Source organism: Halichoeres trimaculatus, unplaced genomic scaffold (genome assembly GCF_033239565.1).
Source record: "Halichoeres trimaculatus isolate MK-OKI-2021-1 unplaced genomic scaffold, fHalTri1.1 fHalTri1_scaffold_19, whole genome shotgun sequence".
Taxonomy (NCBI): Eukaryota; Metazoa; Chordata; class Actinopteri; order Labriformes; family Labridae; genus Halichoeres; species Halichoeres trimaculatus.
The window spans coordinates 26,673,700-26,695,128 of record NW_027437197.1 but is presented as its reverse complement, the minus strand read 5'-3'; positions in this window follow the sequence as shown (position 1 = coordinate 26,695,128).

The window sequence follows — 21,429 nt, the reverse complement described above, 5'->3', positions numbered from 1 at the left end:
AAAAGTGAAGTATTTTCAGTTTTACATGCTCTGAACACACAAACTGTTGCTGATTGGTGCAGAGCAGCCCCAAGCTGAAACATGACACCAGGAAGATGGAAGCAAATTTTCAAAGAATTCTTTAGATTTGTATACAAGACATTTCTTGAAGATTCAGGGCTTGTTTGATGCAGGAAAGAGGGTAAAATTACCTGTTTTTTTTTTTTACAGAATTAAGCTAGAGCAAACGATTGATTTTCTGTAGATTTTCAAAAAGGACGTATGAATAAACAAAATGTGGACGGCAGTCCCCTTAACAGCGCTCTCTCTTCCCCCTGGTTCAAAGCATGTTGCTAGGTGTGATACATTCAGGGACCGTCAGAAATTTGAAAATCTGACGAGAACACCATTTTTCCATGTAGGACAAACAGTTTGTCAATACCAGACATTTGAAAATAAGTGCGTCTTTGAACGCCTCGCGGGTTTGGGATCCAGATTAATCTGCATTGATTTTTATGACGCGTTAATTTGCGGTGTAATTAATTAATCTAATTAACGCGTTAAAATGACAGCCCTAATATATATATATATATATATATATATATATATATATATATATATATATATATATATATATATATATATATATATATATATATATATATATATATATATATATACACTAATATGAGAGAGTAGGATCCAATATTAGAAGATGTTTGACTTGACAGTATGCCCTGTCTGGGTCACACTGTTAAAGCCAACTAGTAATCTTTAAAAGTGTCTGTTAGTCAAGACACAGCATAGCGGAAATGCATTAACACAATTAACTCAGAGAAAAAGAAGGTATACTTGTTAGTTAAAAAAAGCTTGAATGAAAATGACTCAAATGTAGTATTCTTACATTTTTTAAAGAATGTTTAACAGCAGTAAACCTGGTTAAGATTAATGCAATAGACTGTGTTTGTATTTCACTTTCTCTAGTTTTTAGAACACTCAAAGTACTTTAACATTTTTTCTGCCACAGTTACCCATTTACATATACAAATCAGAGGCTGCTAGTATGTAAAACAAACAAAAAGGTGTCAAGGGTCTGTCTTGGTGAAAGGTGGGCGCCTCAAAGAAAATACCCAAATTATATATGAGCTTTGAGTGCAATTTTTACTGAGCAACACAAAGGGAATCACAAACTCTAAAAACAGAACATCACAGGTTTATGTGTTAAGTGCACCAACAGTATCAAAATGGAGCTGAAGCTTTCCTTTGCAGGTAAAGACAAAGGCATTTCCCTATACAAATACAAGTATAAGTACAACCAATTGCATGAAAGTCTCTCTTTCTGGCCTTAGACCCCCTCACTGATAAGTGACCACCTTTACTGTGTATTTAAAGAGCTGGACCACTATTTAGAACATCCATCTGGGACAGTTCAATCTTGCCCCCTCTCATTACTGATAGAGCTACCCACTCTACTTCTCAGGATGTCTTCTCTTCTGAGCCACCTCTTCCCTTGAACCAGAGAACAGTTGGGCTATTATGGCAAAGAAATTTATGCCTGAAGGAGTGTAATCCCTACCCTTAAATGTGTAGCTACAGCCCAGGCAGGGCATGCAGTGGCAATATTTTACAAAGGCGAATGCACACCAAAAGCTGCATGGAAGTGAATCCACTTGATTATGTCTTGGGATCTTTTGTGCACCGTGCCGATGGTTTTCTACTCAACCCTTCCTCTGAGGGAATTCTGAGGGCAGGTAGACTTAACTTATTGAGTTACGAGGTTATGGTTCATCCAACCATATCAGTAAGAAGATTTGAGTTTTACTCGTATAACCATGAAATGTATTTGTGTTTCCTTGTGATATTACCTAGAGGTCGCATACAGGACGAGGAAAATTTTCAGCACTGTAACGAGTCCAGAGCATCCACATTTCCAACAAAGACCTGTACAGGCAACTGCCGAGGCTCAGCGAGAAGGTAGCATCTAGGAGGATGAGGCTGGCCGGTCACTGCCACAGACATTGGGAGCTCCCGGCCGGCAGACTGGTCCTGTGGTAACCAACACGTGTGCATCGATCTCGAGGACGCCCCATGCTAACGTGTGTGGATGTCCTGAGGAGGGATGCAGGAGCTAGAAGCTCCTCAGAGCTGGCTGAGTGTATGGAGAACCGGAAGGATTGGAGACTCCGATGGAAGCTCATCTGAGGACAACTGAGAGAGAGAGAGAGAGTAAGCCCTCAGGGCCACCGTAGTTTGAGCCAGAAACAACTCACAAAAAGTATGTTATAAACTTTTTATAAAACTTACAATTTAAGCACTTTATCGGGTGAGTTGGTCATTTGTTCCAGCTCTGACTAAAAAGGACTCATACACTGAAATCCTCAAATGACATTACATCACGAGGTACACGGATATATCTGCGGTGTGACAGCTTGGGGGTGTGAAATCATGTCCCCTTTCATCAAAAGAGTTATGATCAGTCGAGTTGGGCTCATAACAAATAGCAGGCTTTGTGCTTTTATCAGCAAGCAGTGACCCTCAACACTGTGACCTCATCATTAATATGGGAAGGCTGGATGATAGATCAAGGCATGGTTCAGTTGAGCATCCCTGGGCAAGAGGTGGCCTTGAATCATTCATCACACAATCCCTGTGGGGACTTTACAAGGGTCCAGGGAGAGAGGAACTCAACAAGACTGTCAGATTTGTTTTACAGCTTTCAATAATGGCTGCCTTTCAGATGATCTAAATTTTCATCAACAATAGTATCAGGGATCTAAATCCTTTTAGTCAATCACAGAGTTGTTTTAAAAATCTGTTTCATGCTTTTTATCAGTTTGGTTCACCTTTTTTTCTAATTTATTCAACGGAAAAATAGGAGCTAACAATGATAAAACCTACGTCAAAATTTGGATAATTTTTCTTTTTTATAGCCACAAAGACTGGTCAACCAGTAAAATTATGTGTTTATGAGTTGTGTGTCCTTTCAATATTTTGCTTTTATAGACAGAGAAATCTTAGGAGGAATGATATAAGGAGAAGAGAGAGAGAAGGTACCATGTACTGAGGTGTGAGAGTGGGAATTCAACTCAAGGAACTGGGTTAAGGACTATACGTATATAAGATACTTCAATTTTCCTGTCCATGAGAAAGGTATATATCTTCAATTTGACTTGTGTGGAACAGATTTCAATTTCAGTTTTGAAATAACTTTACCTTTTGTAGGACTTCTAAAGTGGAGTTCTGGAGATTCACTTCCTATAGTGCTCAAACCGGCTGAAGCTATGGGCTCTACGCAGGCATCACTTCCGCATTGGTGTGGTGATCCATGGGCATTTCTAGTTACCAAAAGAAACATTAGAAAGTGACATTAGCTGTTGTTGTGATGGCAAAGAGAAACTGCAGTGACGTGCTAGTGGTTAGCATACATTGCTATAACTTTGGTTTCCCAGCATCATTTTACCTTTCATCACTGAACACACAAATGCCATTACGCTCTCACAAGAGATTTCTATTCAATAAATACATCATATACCACACAGCAGAGGTGGCTGGAGAGCTGTCATCTCATCTTTGGAAGGACACTTTTATACAGTGTTTACAGTATTAGGCTACAATTAACAACACAAACATAAACATGAACAACGCTGATGGAAATGAACAGTTTTGTATGTTTTGGTGACAAATGTTCAGTGGCATCATACGCTAGGACAGCACCAGAAGTTTAAATGCATCTTGAGACTTAACTGGAAATACTTGATGCCCCTCTGTGCATAGCACCTGTTATCTTCAGATAAATTCACCATTTGTTTTCTTGTCTACTTCTGAATTACATGTATCCTACAAGGGAGACAATACACAGATTTTAACTTTAGTAATATCCACTTTGCTTGAAATGTTTCTCTGTGATTTTATGAATATTGAAGTTTAGTGTATTCCAGCCATTTTTCTTATGACAAATACGATACAAGAACTGTAAACTGGCACACTTATGTCAGAAAAATCTTACTAACATGAAATTTAAAGTAAAATACACAAAGCATAGGTTAACCATCAGTTCAATCAGCTTCTTTTTGGCATGATGCATCTACATTCAGCTATCTAAAAAAAATCTGTTAACAGGATGAATCTTTTTCAGATAAATAAATAACAATGTAAATATTTGAAACCATTTGAATCCCAGCGTGACTCTCAGCATATGCTTTTAGCTTTAAGTTAAAGGAAAAAATTGTCAGAACCCTGTCACAGATAATTTTGTGAAAGTTAGAATAGTTTAATACAAATACAACTTTGTTAATGATAACATGTCTCTAATTTTCTAGAACTGACCATGAAATTGCAGCGCTTAACCTCATGTGATTCAACAGACTGTGAGTTTCTTTTTTTTTTTCAATGACTTTTTGAATATAGGATGTCAATTTTCACTTAGGTAAGGTAAAAATGCATTTATTTCTCAAAATAATACTAATTTTTGTATCTACTATACTGTATTTTTCTAATTCACCTATTGGAATGAAAAGGCCACCTGGTTAGAATGACTGACATCAGACATGTCAGTCCTGTTTACTGTGAGCATGGGCAGGAGAAGTGGCCTGTCCAAAGAAGAAAAGATTCCACATGTCAAGAGAATGTGTAAGAGGGAATCTTCAAATGCTGTACCCCAAAAATTGTTACTACCAAACCCTAAAAGATATGTCCAAAAGAGACAAGATGGAAGAAAACCTGGAGTAGAAATGGCATGTTCAACATTACCAAGCTAAAGACTGTTAAGAATTAAGAAAGAGGTCCCTTAAAGACCCTGAGTGACAAGTAAGGCCATTTTCAAAGCTGTGGGGCTCAATGATAGACCCAGGTCTCCTCAATGTATGATGCTGAGACAGAAAATGACTGAAATGGGAAACACAATACATGAGTTATCGGATGGACCAGATGGTTGGGCATTTGGTTGGATTTCAAATGACCATACCTTTCCAACTCTATTGCAATGGTGTGATGCTCTTAGCTGCCATTGATGGTGATGAACTTGTTGGTCCTTTCTGGGTTCAGGATAATGTAAAAGTGAATTCTGAGGCATACTGCACCATTCTTCAAATAAATTTCCCTCCATGGTGGAAAAGACAATTGGTTAAAGGGAAGAAGGCGTTAGAGTTCATGCACAACAGTGCTACAATCAACAGTGAGTCACATTATTCCCAAGACTGATTGGCATCTCAGAGCCATAAGGAAGATCACCTCATGAACTGGCCTCTGCACACCCCTCTCAACCTGATAAAGAACTTTAGATCTGGCCACACAGTGGCGCAACGGTCGGCGCTGCAGCCTCACAGCAGGAAGCTCACTGGTTTGATTTCTAGTTGGCCTGGTGGGCCTTTCTGTGTGGGGTTTGCATGTTCTCCCTGTGCATGCGTGGCGTCTCTCTGGGTACTCCGGCTTCCTACCACAGTCCAAAAATATGCTCATCAGGTTAATTGAACACTCTAAATTGTCTCAATTGTGTGTGTGTGTGTGTGTGTGTGTGTGTGTGTGTGTGTGTGTGTGTGTGTGTGTGTCAACTCTGTGATTGACTGGTTACCAGTCTTAGGCCTCTCGCCCTAGGACAGCTGGGGATAGGCTCCAGCCACCTGCCACCCTGCACAGGACAAGTGGTATGAAAAATGAATGAATGAATAAAGAAGATCATTTGCAGTGATGGAAAGCAATACAGTTCAAAGAGCAGCTTTGGAAAGTCATACGAGGTGTAGCATGCAGTGTTAGCAGAAAAGTCACTGTTGGCCCAAAACCATCCCAACAGTGAAACATGACAGTGGGAGCATAATGTTGTGAGGATATTTTTCAGCAGTACCAGTGACTGAAAGAGTGGTCAAGATTCAGGGAGAGCTGAAAGAGCAAAGAACAGAGTTGCACTCAGGACCTCGGACTGGGTTCAAGGTTCTGCTTTCACCATGACCCTGGGCACGCAGTGGATAACTCTGAATGTCCTGGAGTGGCCAAGCCAGAACCCTGACATGAATCCCATTGAACATCTCTGCAGGGAACTATAAATGGCTGTCCACAGGCGGTCCCCATCCAATCTGACCAAGCTTGAGAGGATTTGCATTTGAAAGGGTTCTGAATACTTTCTGAATACAATGTATGTTGTGAAGATACCCCTAAAAGATACATGACACACTATTTTACCTTAAACACCTCTTAAATCTGTTAAAGGAGCCACAGCACATTTCTTGTCATTGTCTATCAGAGTATATGTTGTGTCCAACCATCCACCTCCCTCAGGCTGCTTCTTAGCAACTATCAGAAGGACATTTTCTTTCAGCTCAGACAGACATAGCTCAACTCCACAGGTAGCAGCTGACATTACTATTAGTCTTTCCTCTGGTACTTGCAGGTGTCAGACTAACTGGTGCTTACTTGTCAGCGCTGCTCAGTGTGCTGTCTAAGGTGATTCATCTTCTTGCCAGCGTCATTAAACTTCCTAGTGGAAGAACTGGTAGAAACAGAGCAGAAGCAGAGCTCGAAACACTTTTTCTATTTGTCAGGAGCTACTTTATAATTAGATCGACATGTCTTCCGTCTTTTACTTTTTTGTTTTTAATTGGTGTTTTCAGTCTCGCCTATCTTATACTGAGGCACCACTGCATTCCTGTCAACAATATGTGTGCGTCACTAACCCTCATGACTTCCATTGTTACAAGCAGCCAGTGTAACATCGACCACACAACCAGGCAGAGCATCACGGCGAAGGTGCAGTTCATATTGCCCAATGCATCATCCAAAGAATAGGTGCATGGCCTTTCTTTCTTTTTTCATTTTTGTAAATAGTTCATAGCAAAAATAAAAACAAAAATCATCTGTGAATGTCAGACGGTGCAAACAATGCAAGCAATATTAAACCTTTTATTAGGTTTAATGTTGCCTTAAGCTGTAGGATTTATCACTGACACAAATAGATACAAACCCATTCATTACATCTATGTTACATTACATCTATATCTAGGGGCCTTAATGGGGTCAGTGATAGAATAGATCATCACTTAATCCAAGGGTTTTTAGTTTGATGTTCAGCACCACCTGGAGTCCAAAAGTCAGAGTGTCCTTGGGGTCTGTTTGAGCCTGTGTTGCTCTAGTGGCATAGCCAGTGGTGGGTAACTGTGTACGTACAAATGGGATTACTTGGTAAAGATGGGAACTTAGTAGGCAGTGTGTTTCCCAGTATGTGTAGGTGAGAAAGACACCTACAGTACCAGGGCTTTAAGTGAGAGACTAACGAAATGCTCATTCACCAAACGTTTAACAAAATGAGATTACATCAGGATGCGGTATCATCAACAAACTCAATAAAGAAACAAGGCAAAAAAAAGAAAAAAAGGCTTTGCAGCAAGATCATTACCGAGGGGCAGTGAGGACCAGGCAGTAGAACTGAAGACTGTAGTCTCACAATTTAAACACCATATTTATTTTGAAAAAGAAAGAAAGAAAGAAAGAAAGAAAGAAAGAAAGAAAGAAAACATCCCAGGCAATACAATGTTTTTAATTCCCCATTAAACTAATGACTTTCTGTCTATCAACATTAATTGCTTCATTTCAGTTGTGCTGCAGAAGTATATTTTTGCAAAGCACATGTAGACTGGTTATTTGCTTTATTTAGGCTTCTAAATGAGTCTACTCAATTAGTGATTGGAGAGAAAAGGACCTGTCATATTAACCCCTTTCCAGAACATTACTCTTTTCATTAGACCAAAATCTGTTCTTACACTTGCACAAGTAAACATGTGAATGTGACACTTTAAACAAAATTCTGGGCTTGATGGACATTTTGTAAAGAATGCAATGTTCAAAAATATGTCACTGAGTGCTGACAAGGAATTGTCCCTCAGCTATTATTATATAACATTCATCCTGCTTTTACAAATTGTGCTGTAAACTTTGGAAAGTGTAAAAATCATCATTAGAACCATGAAACACCTTGTTATCCATCTACTGCATAATAATAATAATAATAATAATAATAATAATAATAATAATAATAATAATAATAATAATAATAATAATAATACATTTAGTTTGTGTAGATGTAGTGGGGACATATCATGCTGATCCCTGATTTAATACTTACATATAGTATAATAAAGTTGAAAACAAGACCTTTCACCCCCTGAATTTTCAAAAAATGAGATATTGTATTTTTACTGATATCCTAGAACAAGATTTGATGCCTCTGAAAATAGGTCATTGACAGTTGGCCGCGAGATTTCGACCTTCATGACGACACGATTTACCTTTCTTTTTATTGGAGTAATCTGATAAAGCAGCTCCTCCTCTGTGATGTCAGTTAGGATGCAGGATGCAGTTTTGGATGCAGGGACTCTGCTCTGCTGAGCAGCTCAGCTTTACATGGTGAATTAGCAGTTAAAACACTGTAGTTTTAGCAGACGTCGTAATACTTGTGAGACTGTGATATTTGCATGCTTGTTCTGACATGCACTGTGAACCTGGACCACAATAATGCTGCGGTAATAACATAGTGAGGAACTGACGGTGGAGGCCATCTTTAGACTACACTTTCAGCATGATGGATAAAACAGACAGAGAAAAGTGAAGGAGCAGGATGGAGCCCTGTTATAGAAATAGTTTATTGGTGAAGTCTGCCTATATTTCCACGTATAAACTCTACATGTTACAGTACCGGTTTGACTCACAACACTGAAGTGTCCTGAGATGATCTGTGTCCAGGTGGATTTTCTTCCTCCTGAGCTGCAGAACCGCCCGGGTCTGACTCGGGTTCAATAAAAAAAGACGTATCCTACACTCTGCCATTTTATTACTGCTATCAATGCCTCACGGTGAAGTTTTGGCAAACAGCAAACTCGCTCGGTCTGCCCCATTCAATATGGCGATTTTGTAAATACTGCCATGCTGCAAAAACCGCCCCCTGGCTCTACCCCCTCCGCCCCTCTGATAGAACTGACCAATCAGAGCACAAAGGGCAGTGACGTTGCGAGGTTACTGGAGGTCATTCTGGAAACGGAGCGTTTCAACAAGATCTTCAGAATGGCCTAAAATGAGGATATTGAGAACGCTATTGTGGGGCAATGAAGGAACTAAATGACTTGTACTGAGGGCAGAAATGCTTTACAGGCATCCTAGTCTGGCATAGTAAAAGGGGAAACAAGCAGGATATGTCCCCTTTAAACCAAAAAGTCCCTTCATTTGTGATTAAAATTGGAAAAATATTGAAGAACTAACATATTGTTTGCTAAAATGCTTTTACAGTGGTTTACATTAGAGGATGGGTCCCTAAGAGAGACATACATTTTCAAGGGACTTTCCTTGATTTATCTTTTCTTTTTCTTTGTGTTTAAACTTGAATCGGAGGTTATTTTTATTCCTAAGAGCCAGTGAACTAGGCAAAATGCACAGTTTTAACTTGCCAAGCATACTGGTTTTTGCTCTGTTGCTGCAATGTTATGCTGAGATGGTTAACAGTACAACAACATTTCTGCTCTGTTTGAGTCTGATTTCCCTAAATAAATTGGTGTTACCCTTTCTACAGTGGAAAGAAAAAAGAAAAAACAGACGTGCCTCATAAAAATGAATAAAAATAAAGGAGCCTAATGCTCAGGCTGCTGAATCAGGTCATCCCGTCTCTACCTGAACATAAAAATCAGACGTTTGATCACATCATCCAGTTTTAAGAGTAACAGGTGAAATTCTCAAATGTTCAATTTTCTCGCTCTAAATAACAATACAGGAATCCCATTGCTGTGGCAAAGTGTGGGCTCTAGCCTGTGGTTTAGTAGAAAGTGATACAGGGAACAAAGCAGATATCTGACATTTGATTTCACAGTTGGTTTACAGAAAAATGGTCATAACAGAATGTAAACAGAAAAGACCATTAGTAGCACATCAATCTACTGAAGTGTTTCTAGGTTATTAAGGGTGCTCATAGTTGAATAACAAAAAGGGCCCACTACAGCCTGATAAAGCATGGGTTGATAGGGTGCAAGAAGTCACATGATATGATCGCCACTCTCTAGAAAATCTCAGGCATTCTCAAAAAAAAAATAAAAAATAAAAAAAAGAATTATGGAACCTGACTCTACTTTATATCATGTATTTTCATGAGGTTGTAAATAGTTGCACAGTTTCTGACTCTACCTTATTTGGTTATAACATATCCTGAAGAAATCACTGTCAAATTTTCCTCCGTCAAAAATAACACAAAATGAGACGCATTGGATCTCTGAGATTGTTTTCTCCAGGGAAAGAAAAATGAATCTAACCCCCTGACCTTTTTTTCTTCAAAACATACCTTTCTCAGCTGCTTGATAACAAGTTATTATCCAGTATGGCAGCCTTTTGAGAGCTGATGAAAGTAGCAGCAGGTCTGTCTGGTTGTTATTAAGCAGGAGTATGGACTCTGAAGGACTGCTGTACGACTGTCCTTCGACCTCAAAGTGTTAAATTATGAAAACATTTTGTCTTTAAGTGGTGAGTTCTTTTACCAAGGAAACCCTCATTGTGATATTTTAGTTTCCTGTGAGATTTGCTCCTTGCATTTCTCTTTTTTCCCTTTGCTTTATGCTCCTGGTTACATGCATTCTTTTGATCCTGTGCTATTATGGAGGCAACTATGTGTTGTAGCAGAGCTGAGTACCTTCTCTTATAATAGAGCCATCACCAATAACAGCTATGAATACATTTTATGAAATACAATAAAGCAACTTTATGCTACCATGAGCTTAGTGTAGAGGATGATGGTGAAATTCATGTTCCCTACCATTAAGCAGTCATCTGGTGAAACACCCCTTGCAGCTCTTAAAGAATACATGCCCATTTGTTTAGGATCATTGTTTGCTCCATATATGTTGCAGGCAATTGAGCCAACAAAATTCCTCCTTGAGTTCACAGAGCTGGTTAATAGGGTTATAGTGACGAAGCAGCAGAGAGAGAGAGGGGGAGGATAAGAGAGTGCAAATAGGAAAAAACAATGAATACAGGGGAAGTTCCATCTCTTGTGTCTCCACTTGATTAGTTTAACAGCTCCTTTGATCTTTTGCTGTGATTGAAGTGTTTAAGTGGAACACGGGGGGCATGGTAGAGCAAGAGAGCAGGCTCCAAGTAATGTGCCACGGCATGCCTATAAGGCACAACACCTTAATGTCAGGGGGAAATTAAAACACTTTTCCATTACGGAGGCTCTTAAATCTTAATTCATTTGTTCACACACAATACAAAGTAGGTGACAAGGTCAGTAAATACCCATCGAATAAGATGTTAGCCTTGACCTTTGAGTGCAGGTAGAAATGTGAACAGTTTCAAAATACATATATGAGAGGGAGAGTTCACTTATTTTAAATTTAGGAGTAAATAAAGCCTTCGCTCTTTGGCGTATTTTCTATTGACTCTTTCTACACGAAGGGACTTTTTCTGTTTGCATACAGAAATGGTAGAAGACTCTTGGGTTTAAATTCCTTTTTAGAATTAATTTTTTAATTTGATTGCATTTTGACTGAGCTTTTATTATTTAAGTGTGCACACTTGATATTTGAAAATGTGCAAAAGTGGATTGTTACTGTTTAGACAAAACATAAAGCTTTGAGTGCATTTTTCAAGAAAAGCCATAAAGAAACACTGGAACAAGACAACAACGGCCCTGTTTCTGCATAACTGTTCCCTCTGGTCCCTGCAAACCATGCCATATATTGCCATGCTTTATGGCGAACATCTTGCGGTAAAGGCATCTTGTCTTGAGAAATGAATATGGAGCATTCAGACATTACAGCTAGCTTGCACGAAGAAAAAAAAACTACAAGCTTGAAATCCATCTGAGGTTTAATGCTATAACCATTCTAGCTATTAAGCGTGTTTCAGAGTGTTCACTGGCAGACTCTGTTTCCCAATCCCATTAATGTGTCCACCTTGTTGTGTTGCTTTGCCTGTGTTGCTGTCACCTGGAAGAGCAACTTTTTCTTTGGTAATCTTTAAAACTGAACAATGCCTTCAATCTCACCCAGTTTCAGTGACTATATTTACAGTATCTTTTTTCGTGAGAGTAGGTTTTTATTAGTCCATTAGTACGCAATAGTGTTCAGTTCTTGATTCTGGTTGGTCCTTGCTGCATGGCAATGGTCTCTATTTTTTTTTTCTTGACAGCATCATCTCCATGTACCAAAAGAAGTCCATTGCCCAATGACAGGGCTATTCAATTAAAAATTAGGTTAGGCCAGATATTTAGACTAAGGATATGAGCTGGGCCATACATTTTTAGCAGCAAAGTTGAGCTGCTGTGGTCCAAGTCTGTTTAATTGTTGCACGGCTCCAGTTGTAAGACGCAGTCAAAGCTTCCAGAAAGCTTGCAGACTTAACCTGATGATTTACCTCGCTGATTTTTCATTTTAGGGGAAAAAAATACTATTGTCACCTGTGTATGACTGCTAATGTTAACTTTTAAAGCACACCTGCTCAGTGACACAGTATATTGTGGGTTAGTTGCAAGGTCACAACAAATACTGCTGTCAATATTTGTAATAATGTTGGAATTTTTGTAAGAACTTGTCATTGTCAAGAAAAAAAAAATAGAGACCATTTTTTTATTGTGCACTCATTTCCTTATGATTATATAGGTACTCTGTATGTATGTATGTATGTATGTATGTATGTATGTATGTATGTATGTATGTATGTATGTATGTATGTATGTATGCATACATCTGTGCTTTATTTATCTTTTTTTAATTTTATTTTTGTACATTGTTGTTTACGTGATCGAAATCAATCAATCAATCAATCAATCAATCAATCAATCAATCAATCAATTGTTAGTAAAAGATTTTTCCTCATCTGACTTGAATCCCGAATTAGGGAGGAATTTTGGGCCACTAATTGAATAGAGTTGATGTATGAGGTAAGCACTGCACTTCAATGTTTTCATTATCTAATTCATTTTCATATGAAAGGTGTTAAAATGCTGTCACTCCTGGCTTGATGGTGATATACGATTATAATGCACCTCCTTCGCTACTAACATAAGCACTTACATATATAAACATACCCACATAATTTTATTCTTCCCTCTGGACTGAATAAAAGACTATCACTACTGTCATTTAATCCCCCTGTCGATTCCAATTACAGCATCACACATTTGCCTGCCATCCAACCAACCAACCAACCGTCAGCCTCTGAGTCTTGGAAACCTTAATACAGTCTGGAGCTTTAAGAGTCATAGGCTTGAGGTATCTTCTTGACACACTTCACAACACAAACAATTTGGTACCTGTAATGTCATGTCAATACAGCTGGACACAAGACAGATGTTGTTATTATATTGTCATTTCAACGCTTTGCACCAGTTGGAGAACCTCTGAGATCCTGATGCCCTGCACTAGAATGTCAGCTAATGACAGGACAGTCAGAAAATAGCTGCAAATCTGTTACAACTGACAGGGAGCAGTGATGGATTCAAGAGCTGCTAAAAATCCTCAGTACACCTGGCTGCAGTCAGGCCATAAGTGAATGCCTGAAGTCAGTGCATGATATAAAACAAGCCAAATTTACAGAATCATTACTAATAAGACTGAGAAGTCACTTCAATTTCATGAAGAGAAGTTATTGATGAAAAACAGAAATATTTTATTTTAATATATGCAGTACTTTTTCAAAAATGTTGCATGTTATTTTGAAACCTGAACCCCTTCTAGTGCTGCTTAGAGTTTCTGGTAAGACTCTTGAGTTAAATAAAAAGTCAGCTGCAACTGCTATCCCATGGACTCATAACAGCTAAACAACTCAGCTCAATGTTTCAGGAAAAGAAACAGAGGCCCCACCTGCCAAAGTGTAGTTAGAAGAAATGGTAAAACTCTCTCACCTGGAGAGAATTTGTCTCTCACTATCAAACCTAAACAAAATACAACAAGACTTGGCCTGCCCTGCTTCAATTTGTTAAATAAACAAACTAAAGGAATAAACTGTATATGATGTAACATTAATGGCCTCCTTTGGAGTGGCAGGAAGTGAAGTGGGTGGTATTTGGGAATAGTTTTATTCTTTGTTGTTCTATTGTTCATGTTGTGTTACTCACTGAACCTGTTGATGTGTAAGTTTACCTGGTATTTTCTTTCTTTCTTTTTGAATTAAAAGAAAAGAAGTAAATCATTTATACTACTGAATGTTTTATTATTTCTACCACAATATTTTTTCAACCTTTATTTAACCAGGAAGTCCCATTGAGATTAGAAAATCTCTTTTACAAGAGAGACCTGGCCAAAATAGCAGCCGTACAGAGTCACAGTACATGGAAAATGACACAACACAATCAACAGGTTAAAATAAATAAGCAAATACACACATTGGCTTTCAAGAAAAACAACCACATGCCTCTGTCACCACACTCTTAATGATGCTCTTAAATTCTTTAAGAGATATAATTGAATCCAATTTTAGCATTTTTTGAAGATCATTCCACAACCACAGTGCATTAACAGAAAAAGCAGTTTTCCCCAGGTCTGTAAAAACTTGGGGTACAGAGAAGAGCAGCAAGTTAGAGGATCGTAACTGGTACCCAGTGAAGCTTTGATATAGAAAGGAACAGAGGTAAGATGGAAGTTTTCCCAGAATTGCTTTTTAAATAAAAATCAGCCAGTGTTGTTGTCTGTGAATTGCTAATGAAGTCCAACCAACCAAATCATAAAGAATACAGTGATGGGTTAGAGATTTTGCATTGGTTATGAAGAGATGCATGATACACTGAATAAAGAGTCCGCAGTGGAGGCAGAAGCATACATATAGAGGATATCACCATAATCAATCACAGACAAAAATGTAGCCTCCACAAGTTTTTTCTTGGCATTAAAAGTAAACCAGGATTTATTTCTAAAATAAAAGCCAATCTTAATTTTAAGCTTTTTTTTTTTTATTTTTATTTTTTTTTTTTTTTACTAGGTTTGTGAAATGTACATTAAATGAGAGTTTGCTGTCTATCCAAATACCCAAGTACTTGTAGGAAGTCACATTTTAAATACAGCTTCCTTCAGAAGTAAAAACATTAAAATTATTCACCTGTTGTAAGTTACCTCTTGAGAAGACCATGAATTTTGTTTTTTGAGCATTCAAATCTAGCTTTAGATTTTGTCGTGTCATTTGTAAGGAAATGAAATGCTGTCCGAAGCTCTTGCACTGCTTTTGTGATAGAGTTTGCATGGGTGTAGATGACAGTATCATCAGCATAGAGATGTATTTTGGCCTTTATGTCCTTTCCCAGGTCATGTATAAAAATAGAAAACGGAATGGGTCCCAGAATAGATCCCTGAGGGACACCTTTAGTGATTGGAAGAGACTCAGATTTATGGCCCTCTGCAAAGACACACTGAGTTCGGCTGGTAAAATAATTTTTAAACCAATTAATAGTCTTTGAACTTAAACCAGCAGCTCTAAGTTTCATTAATAACAGTTCATGGCTTACTGAATCAAATGCCTTGGATAAATCAATAAATAAGGCAGCAGAATGTTGTTTTCTGTCCAAGGCACAAATGAGGTCATTTACAACAACCATAGATGCAATAATGGTACTGTAGCCAGATTTAATTTATTTGTATTGTTATTGTTGTATTATAGTCAGGAAATTTAGTTTTTACAGCCATCTTGTGCTTGTGCACAGGTATAAAATGTTTTCTTTGACAAATGATCAACTGCTAGAACTTGCACAAGTATCCTGTGGTGTCTTTAGTCAAGCAAAGGGGATCCAACTAAACTGTGCCTTTCAGTGAAGGATAAAACAAATAAAAATGGTAGGTTGATGATAGGTACGTTATGCTGGACATTCTTTTAAACTAAAATTATATTAGCTTGGTCTGAGATGGTCAAATATAGTGACAGCAATGATCACCTTCATGTGACCTGATAAAGCAGCTTACCTTGAGAAAGAACACATTGTTACAGGTAGCCCTATCAGAGATGTCAGACTTTTGTGAATTTCTACAATAGCCACTGCTTTTTCAACAATCCAGTTTGTTGTCTGCTCTGACACAAGCTTAAATCAGAAAGAATTATCCACTGACTCTTGTTAGAACTCCAATCACTCCAATTACATTTCCTCCAAAGTGACTTTTCCCTGTCATCCAACCAGGGATTTCTTAAACCATCAATTAGAAATGTCGCTTCTAATCTGAGCCGGCTTCCCAGACACTGGTCATTTCCCATTAGAGTCATTTTCCCCAGGATCCCGAAGAGCGATAGACATCTCCGCGGCTCAATAGAGGAGACGTGGAGGAGACCATAATTAAAGAGGTGGCATTTACTCTCAGTCAGGCCCTCTCAGAGATCTGAATCTGCAATTACCTTCTAGAAAATAGCATTGTCAGGACAGGACTCACGTTAATAATGGCCCCAAATCTCTGGCGCAGGTTACAGAATGCAATCACTTCCAGTGAAGCTGCACTTTGATTGTTTATCCTTTTACACAGGGTTATCAGCCACTCTACTGTAGCAAATGTACACAGAAGGAAATAATCCTGTAGGGCACTGGCTTGGCTATCCAAGTATTTTGCTGAGTGGTGACTACCTTATAAAGGCAGACTGGAACACCATACCAAATGTAATAATATGAATGAGACTTACGCACTAGCCTCTCTAGCCCCCTTTTATACTATGTGTCTTGCTATCTCTTTCTTTTTCTGCCTGTTACACACACTTTCTATCTCATTCACAAACACCTCAAGTGCACAGACCTGCCTAAGCCTCTACCAACCCATGCCTGACTTTCCAGATATTTTATCAAGTGCATAAGGACCATTTGCACAGAAGGCAATTAAAAGCTTTAGTGGTTCCTGCAGGCAAAGGGGTAGTTTGGGGGCCCCAGCCGACATATGAGCCAGCACCTTATTGGAGAGGGCTGGCTTTGTGCAGCAAAATGGCTTCAGTAATTTATACCAAATAGACTGCAGGTAGGGTATGAGAGCCAAGAGGAACGCATCTGCATTAATCAATATGAAATTATCTAGGACATAATTTGTGGAGGGCAGCCATGCACCAGCCTTGAAATGTGATTGGCTAAAGTTTGCAGATAAATAAGTAACTGAACACTGCAGAAACATGGCTGGCTAGAACAAGGAAACAGATCCAAAATGAGCTCCAATTGTCACTATATTTATTAAATAAAAGAGAGGTGAATGGAAAAATTCGGATTAATTGCAAAAAAATACTATAGGTTAATGCTTGGTATGCTTCAATATAACAGCCTGATTTATTTGCGACAACCTTCTAGGCTCTATGTAAATATATAGGGAACAGACTACAAAGAGCTGTAAGGAGATAAATCTATTAGCATTATTAGCATTGGGTCCCAGAGATAAGCATGTCCTTAAAATGACCATATGCAAAGGTAGTGATAGTGAAGGGGTCTGGCGGATTACCACATTTGCATATCTCCTCATCAATCCACTTTTGTTGTTTGTGTGTAAAGGCCAAGATCTCTGGGACATTATTTCAAAACAGTTTTTATGTCATAAATGTTATTTTCCTCTTTCTGTGCATGCAACCATTGCCTTAAGTGTGCGTAAATAGAGGAGATGTTGAGGACATTGCAGAGAGAGTCTGGCTCTTCTTTGGCAGCTGGTGACCTTCCTGGTCTATATGCTCTGTGACTCTCTCCAGCCTCTTTTTTCAGGTTTCAGACAGCCTGGCTCTCTTTATCACTCCCTTGGATCAGCAATTGCTCAACGACATTCTCTCAGTAATGCATCCTTGCTGGGTATCTCTTTGGAACACTGCTATGTGCTTTGCAAATCAAAATACAAGGAGTGAATATAAAGGATAAAAGTGCTTATAAGTGTGTAGGGCAGGGGAGCATCCATCACAAGCGTCAGGCTTTTAAATACCTATGTTATTTATGTCATCTATTTGTTAAGAGGCATAAACTATGATGCTATCAACGCTTGAGAGATTTCTTGTATCTAATAAGTTTTCTATAGTAAAGAGATGCAAGCCATGACCATTGGGACACAGTGCCAGAATCTTTCATAACGATACACCTGTTCCCAAATAGACTGAATGCTGTGCCCAGATCAAACTCATACTGGCTATATCCCATTACAATAAACGGATAGGATCAGCAGAGTTAAGCTCCTGTATTTGAACAAGCAATGGACCACAAAATACAATTTCAGATTTTTTTTGTGAACCTCAAAGTAGGTTTGTACAGTGGCAAATAGCATTCACTTATTTTAAAAAAATCCAGTTTTTACAAGATACTATCTCATAAAAACTGGAGTCACATCATCATAAAGATACACACACATTTGGAAAGTGACGTTATTGTCAGCTGAGGGTCACCTGTTAACAGGGTCACACTTTACACTGAAACACCAGGGGCTGCAAATATTCTAAATCCAGTTTTTACTTTGTGAATTTAATGCAAAAGTTACTTTTGGGCCAAGGTTATGAGTCGTTTACTATCCATCAAACTGTTGTTATTGAGGTAATAGGTGCGTCTTTGTTGGTTACACCCTCATGTTGCTTGATCAACAATTAAAGCTTTTCAGAAATTCCTGCTTCATGCAATAGTATCTTTTAAAAACAGGAAGATTTTTTAAAATTTTATTTTCATGTGAATTCAAGATGCCACCATAGGTTTTTCCAGTTTTCGCCTAAAACTGAAAACATTCACAGCTAACCTTTCTCTAATGCATGGTTCTTATGCTTAGTATTACATGCTTAATTGGTTGAATTCCTCTCTTGGCATACAAGAAACTGTACCCTCAGGCATAGATAAAAGACTTCTAAACTCTCTTTTGTAGAGTGAGGAGATGAAAGGGCAGGGAAGACGGCAGCTTGTCAGATAAGAGCCTATCCCAGCTGCCAGTTGGTATGCAGGTGTAGCAGACCAGAAGGATGACAGGTTATCATCAGCTCCCTGCTTGTGAAATGAGACACCTCGTCATCAAGTCATGATGTCTTATTCTCCCTCAGCTCTCACACCCAATTATCCTCACTTCTAACATGAAAGTTGGCATGTAGTTTATAAATATGACGCATGCTCAGATTCAACATTCACCTTGTTGTCAGCGCTTTTCCTAAAACCAATTACTGCGAGAGAGAATGTTTAAAGATATGGTGCTTAAATTGATGGTTAAATTAGAATCTAAATTAAGAAGCTTCTCTGTTAACTCAAGAATGAAGGTGTTTTTTTTTATTATTTTATTAATTTTATGACACAAACAAACAATACAATAAAAACACGTTACACCCCACTCACCTTCACCTCCCACACATAACTACACATGGTACAACAAAAAAAAAATGTATGTATAAAGACCAATTCAGTTACATTTTCAAAAATAAATCTTTGAGAACCTCCCATCTCCTTTTATACTTTTTGGCATCATTGTCAGTTTCAACCATATAACCTTCTAAAACTACATATCGCTGAATAAATCTTTCAAAGTAAATAATATTAAGTGAAGATCTATTTATGGCCTTAAAGATAAATCGTTTACCCAGAACAATAATTAGGCTAACTAAGTCATTACTGTCTACAAACTCTCCTAAAAGTACAGAAACAAAATCTAATTTTAAAGACAAGCCAGTTTCTCAACACGTTTCCTCAACATCTTTCCAAAACAAGGACACTATGTGACAGTGCCAAAACAAATGCAAGGTGGATTCAGACTCCTGATAACAAAAACGACAATCATTTGTCTCAGCCATATTCCATAGTTTTAACATTTTCCTTGTGGGTAAAAAATTATATATGATTTTAATTTGAAAGAATCGATTTTGCACATCCACCGTAGTTTTGTAAATTAATTCACATATTTTTTCCCATGGTAATGGACAGTCAAAAGTTTCTTCCCATTTTCCATATGTATTGTATGGGGTAACCTTTAACGATTGCTTTATTAAATAAAAATTATATGTTTTTTTGTTTGGTTTTGTTCCATTTAACCAATTAGAGTTTTTATTGATGGTTTACAGACCAGCAGTTTAATTTTTCCATAGTTAATTGTTTGTTTCCACTTTTCCCCCAGTGCAGCAATTAGCTGATTAAAGGAATAAAATGAGCATACAACCCACTGTATGTAATTCTAAATTCATTATAGTCCATAATCTTGCCGTTCTCATTAATAATATCATTTACAAAAATAATACCTTTGTTATACATATGTTCCCAAAAAAAGGCTTTCCATCAATATTAGAGTTCATCCAGATTATGTGCTGTAAAATATCATCTCTGTTTTCCGGTCTATAAAATTGAAAACACCACCATGAATGAGTTGCCTCCTTTTAAACCCTGAGATGTTTCCCAGCAGTTTATCCATATATGAGAAGTGGGAAGGAGATACTTCTAAAAATGGGTACAGTTTCTTTTGACACAATATATGGCTTTTGTCCAACAGGACACTTGTAGAATAGAATAGAATAGAATAGAATAGAATAGAATAGAATAGAAAATACTTTATTTATCCCCGAGGGGAAATTCAGGAGTCACCGCAGCATTTAAGAAAACAAAAGTAAGAAAGAATATACTTGTGTACCACTCACTGCTAAGATATATCTTTGGGACAGTTGCTGCTTTTAATGACAAGCATAAAGCTTTAAGGTTAAGCAATTTCAGACCACCAAATTTGTATTCATTGTTCAAGACCTTTCTTTTGAAGAAGAATGAAGGAGTTTTCAATGGACTCCTTGCTAGAGTCATGTCATCATGACTGTGTTCATGTGGCTCCGAGCCAAAGGTGTCGTTGTGGTCCACTTCAAACTCGTAGCTCTCACAGTCCCTTTAAGTCACTAAAGATAGATAGCCTGTTAGATGAAAATTTCTCAAAATGCCAAATGCTAAATTTTACAGTAACTTTTTCTAAAGCTGCATTACAATGCAAAGAGATAACAGTAAACATGTCAAAATGATTCTGACTTAGATTAATGAAGGTAACAGATGAGAGGTGTGCATATTGTATCACTGTTTGATCTATACAAATGATAAAGACTGAATGACACAAGGGACACACACTGGGTGTCACATGGATATTAATGGGAAAAACTCCGTTTTAACTTTGCAGCTTTTTATCATTTACAGGAAACATTTTCAGCCAACCACTGATTAGTTTTGCAAGGAGTGTACAGGGTGATATATTTGACAGTCCAAAGGATGACTGTCATCGTATGAGGCTAGTAGCTGATAAATCATGTTCATGCAAGAGGACAACATGTAAACTCCACAGAGAAAGGCACCTCTTCAGCAGGGGAATTAAACCAGTATTATATGGAAAGTAACCATGTCTGACTAAAAGTAAATATGACATTTTGATTATAGGATGCTGGTTTGGCCTAGTGGTTCATCTTGTGCACTCTATATCATTATCATCATCATCATCATCATCATCATCATCATCATCATCATCATCATCATCACTATTATCATCATCATCACAGGTTGAAGTCCTTGAAGCCAGTGGTCTA